We start from the raw sequence: 12,117 nt of genomic DNA, 5'->3' as shown, positions 1-12,117 counted from the left end.
AGTTACTGAGCTCCTTTCCTAATGCCAAAAGCTATGTTGTCAAGTTACCTGTTCCATAATTCAACGGGAGTCCTAAAAGGGAAGCCCTAATCCTTCTTGTATTCAAATTTTTCAAAGGCTGTGCCTGTTAATTGAAATTTATTGCTAACCCAAGTTACAGGTTACTAACATCCACTGCCTTTCGTTTAAATCAGTTTTCTCAGTTTGCTGCTTATATATGTTATATATATATCTATCTCCTGTAACTGACATTGTTTTGAGGGTAAGCAGGTGGAATAAGCTGATGTATTGTTCAGAAATCTTACTGAGGTGAGTGGCAGGTATGCGTAAAAAATCAGATTTATATGTTTTGATCCGTAAGCAAGGTCTGACATAGCTTTAAAAGTAGTCTTATCCCCTTTTCCCCCTTCACCCCCCCCCCCACCCTTGCTGTATTGTTTTAAGCAAAGGTTGATGCATCCATAGAATGGGCAGTGAAACACTGAGTTTGGTGAAAATTTGTGGATAGACATGTATTTTGTAGCAAGTGTCCTAGCTTGATCTGTTAGCTTAAAAACCACTTTGTTAGCCGGAACCTTTTCTCCCTTCCTTCAGAGATGGTGCAGCTGGTCATGAGAGGATTGTTTTGCTTAGTTTATTTAAATGCTGAAAGGTTCTTTAAAAGGTTCTTTAAATCGTCTAATCCTGGAGGTCCCAAAGATTGACTTGTATCGACGGCTGGGCCAGGCTATCAGGCTGCGGGCTGCGTATAACAATTTCTTTGTGGTGTGATACCGTAGAATACCACAGTGTAAAACACTCCTGTGTGGATGCATTTAAAAAAAACTGAGACGGGGACTTGAATTGCTGGCAGGTATTGTATGTTAGGAGCCTTTGATGGAGGCTCGGCTTAAGATCCTCCTTTATTTTACTTCTGTGTTGGGATTAATAAGTGCGTATTACCAGAAAGCTGCTGGATGTGATCTAAAGACTGCTAGAGACAGCGAATGCGGCACTAGAAAAGTTATTTAGATGCTCTGGTCCCCTGTTTTTGTTTCTGATATGAGTTTTAGATATTAAAGAAGTAACCTCTAAATACTATTTGGTTCCTAAATTAATTAAGAAAGTATAAAAGTAATAATGATTAAAAGCTAAGGCCTGAAAAATGCTCATGGTCAAGGAAGCGTATATTTAATCTGTCCAATTCCTTCAAAATACCATACTGAAGCAAGTGTTACCACTTTCCTATTTCTGTTAAGCTGTAATAATTTAGTTTGGGATAGTTGTAGCGTTTTCTAGGCCATGGGAGACCTGCCCTTGCAGCGCTGACCCATCCTCTGGCAACTGCGGTGAGGGGGGAGCGGAGCCTGGGTGCTGTGGGGCAGCTGGGGAAGCGAGTGCGCTGCTGTTCCTCCTGGTCTTCAGTTGACTTTGCAGAACTGAAACTGCTGGAACAGGCTTGGTAGTGGAACCTGTAGTTGCTTTTCCGTAACATTTCTGTGTGCATGTTTTATAAAGGCTTAGCCTGCAGACAGATACCGCTGGCCAGTTAAACTGGGGGTGTGGATTTTACGTTGACTGAACCAGCGTAGCTGTTTCTGTGGACACTACTTTTTTAGGTATCGTCCAACATGTTGATAAGGCATCTAGAGAAAGGGAACCTGATTTAGGAATACTTTGAATGTGCAGGAAATACCAGAAGTAATAAAACTCAAAATGAGGGAAGACTTGCTCTGTTCAGAGGATTAATCCCTTAACCTGTGGCAAACTCAAATTTTGCAGAAGTTGCACTATCTTTTGCTGTAGCAGCAAGTTTATAACTGGATTTAGAAGAGCACTTTTGAGATGTGCCAATAAAATACTGAAGTACTGTCTCAAGTATCAAGACTTTGTGTAGTATAATTCACATGTGTTGGGGAACATAAGGAATATCTAATACTGAATTTAAATTCTAGCCTAGTTTGGCATGAACTCGAGTGCATTCTGTGCATCTTAACTTTTGCTTCTAGACTTAAAGATTTGGCTCCGTAATACCGAATACATCTCTTTTTTCTGACTGAACCTTTGGTGTAGGGTCTCTTCTAGTTGGATATTTCTTGATGGAATGTTTCTGGTTTTGCTATCCATTTCTGAGTGTAGTGAAAATTCAGATGACTTTCTATACTTAATTCTCAAACAAGTATTTCTGTTGAAGTAAGGGGAGTACTCCCCTGCTTAATGCCAATGTGTTGCATAAGTGGTTTAGCACCTAAAAATATATGTGGTTTCTCTTTTCCTGTAGCCTTTAACTGCAGAATGGTGGTCTTATTTTGATATTGAATTGCCAATAAAGTTCTCTTCTTGAAGAACTGCACAACATGAAAATGTTGAATGAGGAAATACGGAAAAAAACACCGTTAGCAGCAGTGAATGGGAGAAGAGGCTTAGTGGAAGGAGTGCTGCATGCACATCAAGTGGTTGAAATGTTGTGTAGATGGCGTGGGAGCACTGTTGCTCCCCTGCACTCCCCTCTGCCTCCACTGCCACCTTCAAGGCTCAGCATGCTGTTTGACTAGAAAAAATCTGTAAGGTTTTTATTCAAAACCAATCTTTTTTTAAATTTTATGGCATGCAAAACCCTTCAAAATATGAGCAGAGTATAGGTGAGTTTTTTTAAGGGTCTTGGCACATGCATGTATTGAACCATGTCTGGAGAAAGCTGAATCAAAGCTCTAGATGTGAAGCGGTCTGCTGAGGTTTCAGAACTGGTGTTGGAACATCATTAACTTGTTAAACACCAAGCAACGGTCTATTTAACCAGAGATTTAAATAAAATCTTCATTTAAGTGCATGATAAGCTGGTACTCCCAGCTGAGGTAAGGTTCTTTAAAACTCAGTTTTTAATCAGCAAGAAGTTTGCATGTGAGCAGTGCATTTCCATATTCTCTTTTGCACCTTCCCGATACCACTGCAAGAAAAGCCGCTGGCTGGGGCGCGTTTCTGGTTTGATCTCGTGCGCTGGTTTATGTGTTCTTGGTGGTCATCTTTGAAGGCTGTCTTCACGGGCCGTGTCGTGGCTGTGCGCCGTGTCCTGGTCACTCCGCGCCTGTTCCATGGTGACGCTCCCATCGCCATCCTCCCTGGCTCGCATCGCCGTCCTCCTGGCGCCTCCAGCAACCCAGGTCTGTTCAACGTTGTAATCGCTGGTTTGTGTTTGTACGGACTCGGTTACCTCTGCCCGGTAGGTCCTTTTCTACAGAAGACACCAGTGTCCTAGGAACACGTGACATAAGGGAACAGAGGACCCTTGTTACTTCTGTTTCTGTAACGTGCCTGCTTTGCATTGTGATTCCTACATCCTTTTCATAGGCCTTTTTTCCTGAATGCCTCCCCCTTTCGGTGAGTACGGCTTGCTTTCATTGCTGTGAAATGTATCTGCCTGTATTCACACCATTCCAGCAAAATGCTTCTAATATCAAGCAATCAGGATTGTTCTGTGCTTTGTCCGTATTTACTTTTTTGTGCGACTTTATCTGGATGTTTTATCAACGGTGACCTTAGGCTTGGCTCTAGAGCACCAGTAAAAGTGTTGAACAGTGTCAGTCCTGCAACCCAGTTCCCGGGGAACTTTTCTGTAAATGTGTGCAGGAGACGATGATTCCATTAAATTACTTTTGGGCTATTTTAAAATGTACTTCACATGTTTTACTGATGTCAGGATGCCAGCTTTTATCAAAGCTGCGCAGTCTAGAAAATAAATATCTACAGTTACCTTTCATCTAAGTATGTAAACTTATCAAAAAAATGTGTGTATGAATTAGCTTTGCTTGATAAAATCTTATTTTCCATAAACCTTTGTCAGCTGGCATTAACTGTATTCCTTCATCTTGATTCTCTTTTGATCCTGTCTTAATATTTCTATTTTTTGCACAGGGACTGATGTCAAAGCAACTCCTTCTTACTGTCCTTGAATGCTGGCACAATTTGGGAAGTCCGACTTCTGGATTCCTCTTTATTCAAATACAGGGAATTCCTGAAACAGAACTAAAGCGGTGAGCAGATAACGCTATTGCTTTAATCTGTGCTCACAAATGTTACTTGTACACAACTATCTAATGCCTGCGGCTGGCTTGAGGTCTTGTTCATGCATAATTCTGCTGAATGATTTTTTTTTTCCTTTTTTTAAAGTTTAAGTGGCTATAGCGTATTCATAATCATTGACCTTCCTATTTGAATATTAAAAGACAAATTTTTCTTAGTGGAAGTCTTTTCTAAGAAACGGCAAGTTACGTGGTTGAGGGGAGTTTTGCAGGTAGCCTTGGGTGTCTGCCCATGCAGTTTGCATCCCTCTCAGCTGTCTTGCCCCGTGACGCTTTGTCCGAGATCCCGATCAGGTTCTGCCCTTTCCTTGTTCCCCTGCGGGCCCCCAAAGCCCTGCTTTAGTAGAGAAACATTCCTCGGGAGCGTCGAATCAGATCCCTTAACTTCGGTGAAGGGTCTTTGTTCAGAACAGACAGAGCGGGTTAAAACTTGCAAGACACACACCTTCTGCATAAGGATTGTGAGATATCTCCATATACACTAAAAAAAGGTTGGATTTTGCTTTCTTTATTGTTGAGTATAAGTGTACAGTATATAAGCGTATAGTGTATAGTAAGAATAAAATAAGTAAATGAGCGTATAGTTTATAGTAAGAATAGAAAAAGTGCTCAAACATAGAAAAGGTTGAACACTTTTCAGGGTCAGAAGTGTGCGTGTACTGCATATCTTCGTAAGACCTTTTGATGCGTTTTGGTCACTTGGTGTGACCGCAGGAACATCCTGGTGAAGGAGAAGTTTCTCTTCGCTGCTCCTTCCACCAGATGCCAGTAGCAGCTCAGTAAAAATCTGCCGCGCCGGCCGCGGGTGGGAAGCCGGCCGTGGCTGCCTCTGCGCTCGCAGGAGCTCGGCGCCTGCCGGACGGCGTGCAGCAGCTACGTGCAGCAGAAGCGGAGGCACCTGATACCCAGCCAGCTCACACTGGCACGCTCAAGTCAGTCTCGCCTGTCGCCTGCGTCGTGCGCGCTTTAGGGAGGGTGACAAGAGCACGAGGAGAATGGCTTGCTTTCATTCAGTCGAAGGAGTAAATCTGTTATATCCTGCCTGGAGAAATGTGCATTAGTTCTCCTGGTGGCTGGGAGTCTTGCAGATGGGATAAATAAAATCGTAGATAGGAACAAGTCAGTGGGTAGGAGAATTTCTGTTAATTTTGCTCCCAATAGACAAATATCCAGTATTTCTGAGGGGCTCTGAGGAGTGAATGAAGGGAACGTACTTTGTTTTGCATAGGTTATGTTTGCATAAGTAATGCTAAATGTGTAATATTAAAAAGTTAGATTCAGGGGGAAAAAAAGTAACTAATGGGGATAGATGCAGGGACCTAATAACTAACGATACAGAAAGATTACTGCATTTTCCACTTCATTCAAGGGCCACTGCGTAGAGAGAAAGTCAAAGAAATATTGCTAAGATCTCAGAAACCCTGTGTTACATGATACAATAAACCAGCAGAAGAAAAAGAAAAACTGCATCAACATCAATGAAAATTAAGCTGCTCGGATTCTTTTGGCTTCCACGCTATATGTAGGTGAGTGTAATTTCAAGTGAAATTTTAATCCTCCCATCTTTGGCAGAGCAAACGGGTGAGCTGTATGGAAAAGAAAATCAAGCTATTCCCTTTTTGTTTTCAGATGCCCCTACTTTTGAATTTGAAGAAGAAGCTAAAACAGGTTCTGATTGCAGAGAGGTGCAATTACAGAAACTGTAAGATATGGATGATTTTGGTGGACAATGTGTGACTTGTTTGGCTTCATATCAAAATTCTGTTCGCATATATAATTAAAAGCAAGTTTCGTGTAAATTTAGGTAAACAGTAATGAGTAGTTATATGTGAGCTGGTGAAATACAAAAAAATGAGTTGAAAATACTCAAAATTAGCATTTCGTTCCCAGAATGAATAATACATGGTACATAGTGCTTCCATGTAAAGCACCGATTACACCAGGCTGAGTTCAGCTGAACATCCCATTAGACCTGTGCATAAATACACCTCTTTCTTGTTGCATTCACTTGGAACAGCAGTGTTTCACACAAACAAAGGTTTAGGTGAAACCTAAATACAGATTCAATTAATTATGTTCCTTAAAAATGTTATCCAAGTTTTTGTGTGGTCTGAAACTTTGCAGCTATGAAATTTGCCACGCAATTTGTCTTTTGTGTTGAATTTTGCACTTGAATTTTTCTTTTCCTCCCCCACCTCCCATGCTTGGAAGTGAACACCCCTTCCCCCCCCCCCCCCCGAAAAACACCCAAAACAGAACAAAATCCGAAGTCTATCCTGCAAAGGAAGTTTAAATCGCAGGACGCAGGATAATAGTGGTATTGAGGAATCTGCAGCTGTTTGTACTGGATGCGAGTGGAGCCGGTCCTCGGAGAGTGGGAAATGGCAGGAACTGCCTCTAACTATCGCAATCCACCAGATTATCCCATTAATCATGCTTGTCTCTGGGAGTACCTTAGTTCTAAGTCTAAGTGTTGTTTTTCCCTCGGTGCATCGCAGGCAGAAAAAGCCTCTAATTGAAAACAATGCCGAGACGGAATCAAAACGCTCGTACGTGCGCCGAGCGCTGCCGGGAGCGCAGCCGAGCCCCTAGGACCGTCAGCATCCTCTCGCACCTGTAAAGCGCTGCTCTCCCTTTGAATATTGCGGAGAGCGTCAGCGTGCGGAAGGAGCCGGCCCTGCTGCCCTGCCGGGAGCGTCGGGCTGGGGAAGCCGCGATGGATGCTGCTTCCGAGCCCGTGCTCCCGGCAGGCGTGAGAGCGGGGGGTGCGGGGTGTCCTGGGTAAATCCACGGAAGTCTGCAGGAACGCAGCGCCGCGAGTGGCAACCAATTTCAGCGAATGGGTGCTGTCATAGCGCTGGCCCTCTTGCTGCGATATTCCTGTCAGCTGTGCTCTAGCAGCTATATTTTATGCAGGAAATTTCCTTGTCATTCAGAGAAGTGGAAGGGGGAGGAAAAAACGTGTTAGGCTAAAAGGTTGAATTGCACGATTTTGTGCCTTTGTTATTTTAAATCTCTTCACCTAAATTTCGGAGCTATCTGAACTGTGCGTCTCTATTAGGTCCTCTGACAGATCAGCTAATTGTTTTTCCTAATTCAAGTCTGTAACTGCCAAAATGAATCTACATTTAGACTGATTATCCGAAACTTGGCTCTGCTATTGGCAGGGCGTCTGGTGAAAGGGGGGGGTGTTGGAGGGGGGGGGCAACAACTTTTCCTTGGATTCCCGTGTCTGCACGTATAGCCACGGAGCGCGGCTCGGTGTCCGCGGGTCCCCTCGAGCCTGGCTGCCGCCTTGTCCGGCAGCCCGCGGCCCCGTCGCGGCATCGCCGGCGGTGCCGCCTCGGCTCGGCGCCCGGAGAGGCTGCCTAAGAATAGACCGTTCTCCCTCCTCGCGCGCCGGGGTGAGAGCGAGGGAGAGCGGCTCCGTGTGTCGGATCTCGCAGCTGGCTCCTCTCCGCTCAGCCGCGCGCGGCAGCAGAGCTCGCGGAGGCTGTTTTAATGCGCCCGGGTTGCTGCTCCGGCTAAGCCTTCGTCGCTGCTTTCCCTTGTCCGGGCGCTCCTGATCCATCAGTGCGAGCCCTAGCCTGGTCCCTGTTTAAGCAGAACGATAGACGCTTCAGTAAAGTACGTATTTCATTAGGAAACTCGTAAGCGGAGACTGGCAGGTACCGTAGCTGGGCTTTGTGCTGGAAACCGGCTTTTTCTGTTGCAAAACTATCTACTGATGTTAACATCTGGCCTTCGCTGGGTCCTGTCCCGGTGGCTTGCTCCTGCTGTTCGTGCAGTGCAGCTCGTCGTAGCGGCCCGTCAGGTCGCCTCTGAATGCGACTCCGAACACAGGTACGCGGTGTGCGCGCTCGTCCGGCTGTGCGACTACGGGGTGTCATTGCTGTATCCTCCTGCGTGCGAAAACAGGGACCCCCCCCGCCCTTATATCTGCTGTCACGCACCGTTCCCAAGCCCAAATTCTTCTAACGCAAGTCAGCTTTCTTCTCAAAATTAGCGTAAATGAGAATTAGCTCAGTACGTATGTATTCCAGAGTAGTTTGCCAAGAACGGAGCACTTCTGTAGTGCCGATGCAAGAAAATAAAAATAAAATACAACTCTGTCATTAACGAATGCTTCTGCACGCACAGATGCCACTGAAATTGTGATGCTGTGCTGCTGTTAGGTGCCATAAAGGTACATTTAGTTGTAAGGTCAGGACCTCAGCTCAGTCGGTCAGTCATGACAATCTCAATAATGCAGTCATACATGTAAAAGTCACATACATTTAAAAAAGCCCTTTGGTCAAATTACATGAATATTTTAAAATTATAAATAAAGTCAAATGCATTCAATAAATTACATTAGTTGATAATTATTATCACATATTGATTTTTGATGTTAAGCATTACGATTTTTTGGATACAGATGCTTCAGGGCCACCAGCGTTAAACTGCATGAGTTACGAGTTCTGCCCGAGTAAGAAGTCTGTTTCATCCTAAAAGTTGCAGTGAAATATATAGGATGGACAGGAGAAATTAAATGGTTTTTAAACTCAAGTTATTTTTTCAAATGCTTTCTCTATTTAGTGAAAGGGACAAGTTTGTGTTCCCTCTACTAGTCAGCGTGTTGTGTCATGCAGAGCAAGCCTGATGCCTTTTGTGATCTCTTTCTAGAAAAAATAACAATCAAGTTTTCAGGCAGTGATCAGCCCTGTTGCTGTTTTTACCCTCTGGCATGGAAAGCTGCACTGACCCTTTATCGACGTTACCCGATGGTGGAGCTGGGAGTCCACGTGCTTCTCGGAGTTCAGTCTCGCGCTCATGACCGAAGTGAAACAAAACCTGACTTTTCCCTATTATTTTACTAATTATGCAGCTCTCACTCCTATTATTTAGCCTTAACCTCTTCTTACCAAGCTTGTCCTTGGAAGAAGCAAGCAAAATTGGTCACTGTAGTTATGCTCTCCAGAGCTGGGTTTCCCCAACATCCAGCACTGTCAGCACCAAGTTACTCCTTCAAGCATGCTTTGATAGAAAGGCCTGATGTGAGATTTGTTGTACGTTGTAGATTTGAATTTCAGATTCGCATTTGGGGTGGATGCAGGTTACCTAGAAACAGGGAATGCTGCTGCACGCAATATTGCAACTTCAACAGAGTTCCTGCAAAAGCATTGTGAAATTTAAATAAGCTGTAAGACCCCAAAGGGTTGTTAACTGAGCAAGGCTTTGAATGCTGCAAGCGATGTCAGAAGATAATAGCAACCTTCACAGATCTCAATGAACTGAAGTTATATTTTCATATATATGTGTGTATATACATATATTTTAGAGAACATAAAAAGCATAGCACAAGCCATGCCTGCTCGGAGAGGAGCTGTGTGTAGGCTGTGTCCTGTTTGGCCTGCAAGCAGCTGGTGTGTCAGAGAGGTGCCTATTCAAGTGCAGATGAAATGATCCTTGTGTCTTGTGTATTATCTTTCCTAGAACAAAGTGTCCAGCTGGAAAGGCTTCAGCTATACGGGAGGAGGCCTTGGCTGCAGGACTTGAACTCCAGACGTGACTGAGACGCAGACCTCTCTTCAGATAAAGGTACTTCTGTAGTATGCACAGCTCTATGGGTTTTATCTTGTGGTCTGAATGCGTCTTCTATTTTTCACTCTGTCCCATGCCACTACGCTTTCTATCTCCTCAGTTCTAGAAATCTTATGTAAAAATACTGGAAATGAAACTTACTGTAGGGTGTAAAGTATTTAGCCCACAAAAGAAGCAGCGATCCAGACTGCTCAGATGATCTCTGGTAGCGTAGGTTTTAATGATGTAGGTGTATGCAGGCATAGGGGGCACTTGGAAGGCTAAGCTTCTGTAAAAAGGTGAATTTTGCACTCTTTGTAACCTTCCCCCCCACACACACTTTTTTTTTTTTTTTATCTTTTGCTAGAAGATTATCCTTTTTCAAGGGGCCTGACAGCAAGCCCTGGCTGTGACTGCTCTGCAACCCTACTGTCCGAGTCTCGTGGGTGTCTCAGCATTAAAATATCTCCTTACTCCAAAGGATCTTAAAGAATCAAGTGGGCTCTAGAAATAGGACAATGAAAGAGGCTTTGATCATTCCTGTGGTAGACAGAAAATCTAGCTCTGCTTCAGTTGTGCGTGGTTGCTCAGCAGAGGTTCAGTTGATATTGATTTTCAGGTTAGGCAGGAGGAATGACTGGTGCTCATCCTGTAGGTGCTGCATACGCTGCTAGGGTTGGTAGATCTGGAAGGGACTGGGCAAATAAACATGATATAAAATAGATGATTTCTTTGTTTCCTGACAGTCCAATCCTACCCGCAGAACAGGCTCCCAGTAATAGCCCGGTTCTCGGCACTGGTTTGGCAGCTGCAGCATGGATCCTCGCCATGGAGGAGAGAATCCCGGTCTTGGCTTGCTCTGCTAAGTGTTACCATATTTCTGCTAACTTCCATTTCCTCTGGGCTGAGTTTCAGCTAAGCTTTTTTCTTCCAGATGCTTGTATCTCACAGACATTTGGTTACTTGTGATGGAGCTAGTTGAACCAGATGAGAAGGTGGTGTATGTTCAAACACTGATGTGAACTTGGTAGCATTGGAAATTGTAGTCCCAGATCTTGAAAAAGAGGAGGAGCAAGTGATTGCAGCACTTCACACATCCCTGTGGACAGTAAAAATCACCGTCTGTTCCCGACAGTCTGTTCAAAAGGAAAACCATAGTGAACTAATAGTATACCATGCCCTTCAGCTGTGTCTTATGTGGGATTAAGTAATATATATGGTGTTGGAAAACACAGGTCAAACCCTATATATCTTGGAGGGCCGATTGTCCTCAGCCATAGATTGTTCACAGCATTCAACAAATGTTGTTAAAGGGTCCTTCGCCCTCCTGTAGGAGCAGCATGGCATGCAACATGGAATAAGTGTGCTAATACACGCTTATCAGACAATAAAATATTAATACCAAACCCCAAACTTTGTTTCCTGAGCAGATGCGAAGGGCTGTTGTCTCCTGCTGATGCGGCGTCTCCTGTGGCGCTCTGCCTGTGGGAGGTTGCTGGCAGCATGGGGGTATGTGTGGGCATTACCTTGTCTGCAGCAGAAAGGTGACGCTTGTGCTCTGATGGCTGCGTGGGCTTAATTAAACCACTCTATATGGTGGTACACCAATATGATGTGATAATCAACAAACTCCCAATGACCAGGTGCACCAAGGAGGACAAACACCTGCCAAATCACTCTTTCCTCTCTTTCTGCACCTGCACAGAGGAAGTCCAATTTCCCCTTCATCATGGAAAGCCAAAAGCTCACACAAGAGCAGGCTTGATTCACAGTCTTCGTGTGGGCAAAACTCCAGGAAGCACAGTGCAAGTTTGTCACGAATGTAGGCTGCAGGAGTCGGATGAGAACTGTGTGTCTTTGTGTAATAGATAAATCGAGGAGAATCATTTCACTGCCCGCGCTAATGGCCAAGAGGGTCAGGAGTATGTCGCCATCGGTGTTGCCTTCAAATATGGGTATCTTGGTTAGAGGAGCAGTTAAGCTCCAGTGGACCCCAAAATGCCCGGGTAATCAGTTTACCCACTGAACGTCCCAAGTTCCTTGTCAGGAGGCCAGGTTCGGGCTCCCTCGCTTTTTTTTCCTAAATCTTTGTGCTTTCTCTGTACTGACAGTGCTCAAAAGCACATGCAGAACTGAGAGAGCTCAAAGCGCCGGTCACGCAAACGGCTAATGTTTGCTATTCTGGACGTTAACTTCACAAAATTAATCTAACGCTTCTTGAGGGAAATTAGTGCATGCAGATGCTATCATTTATCACAATTATTTTAAAAGCCCTAATCTCGCACTTCATAGAATTCTTCACATCCACTTGCATGTCAAGCGCTGCAAGAGGGTGTGTTTGCACATGGAAATGCTGCATCCTGCGATCTGCCCAGCTGGGAGGAGCAGCCGTGGAGCCGGCAGCGGCTGGGCGAGCTCGCCCGGCACGGAGGGGTAAGCCACCCATTTATCGCCCTAATCCCCACCGCGGACCGGGCCGGCACAGCAGCGGGTGTGC

The sequence above is a fragment of the Apteryx mantelli genome, chromosome Z, assembly GCF_036417845.1.
Source record: "Apteryx mantelli isolate bAptMan1 chromosome Z, bAptMan1.hap1, whole genome shotgun sequence".
NCBI lineage: Eukaryota > Metazoa > Chordata > Aves > Apterygiformes > Apterygidae > Apteryx > Apteryx mantelli.
The sequence above is the reverse complement of the archived record's forward strand: the minus strand, read 5'-3'. Positions refer to the sequence as shown.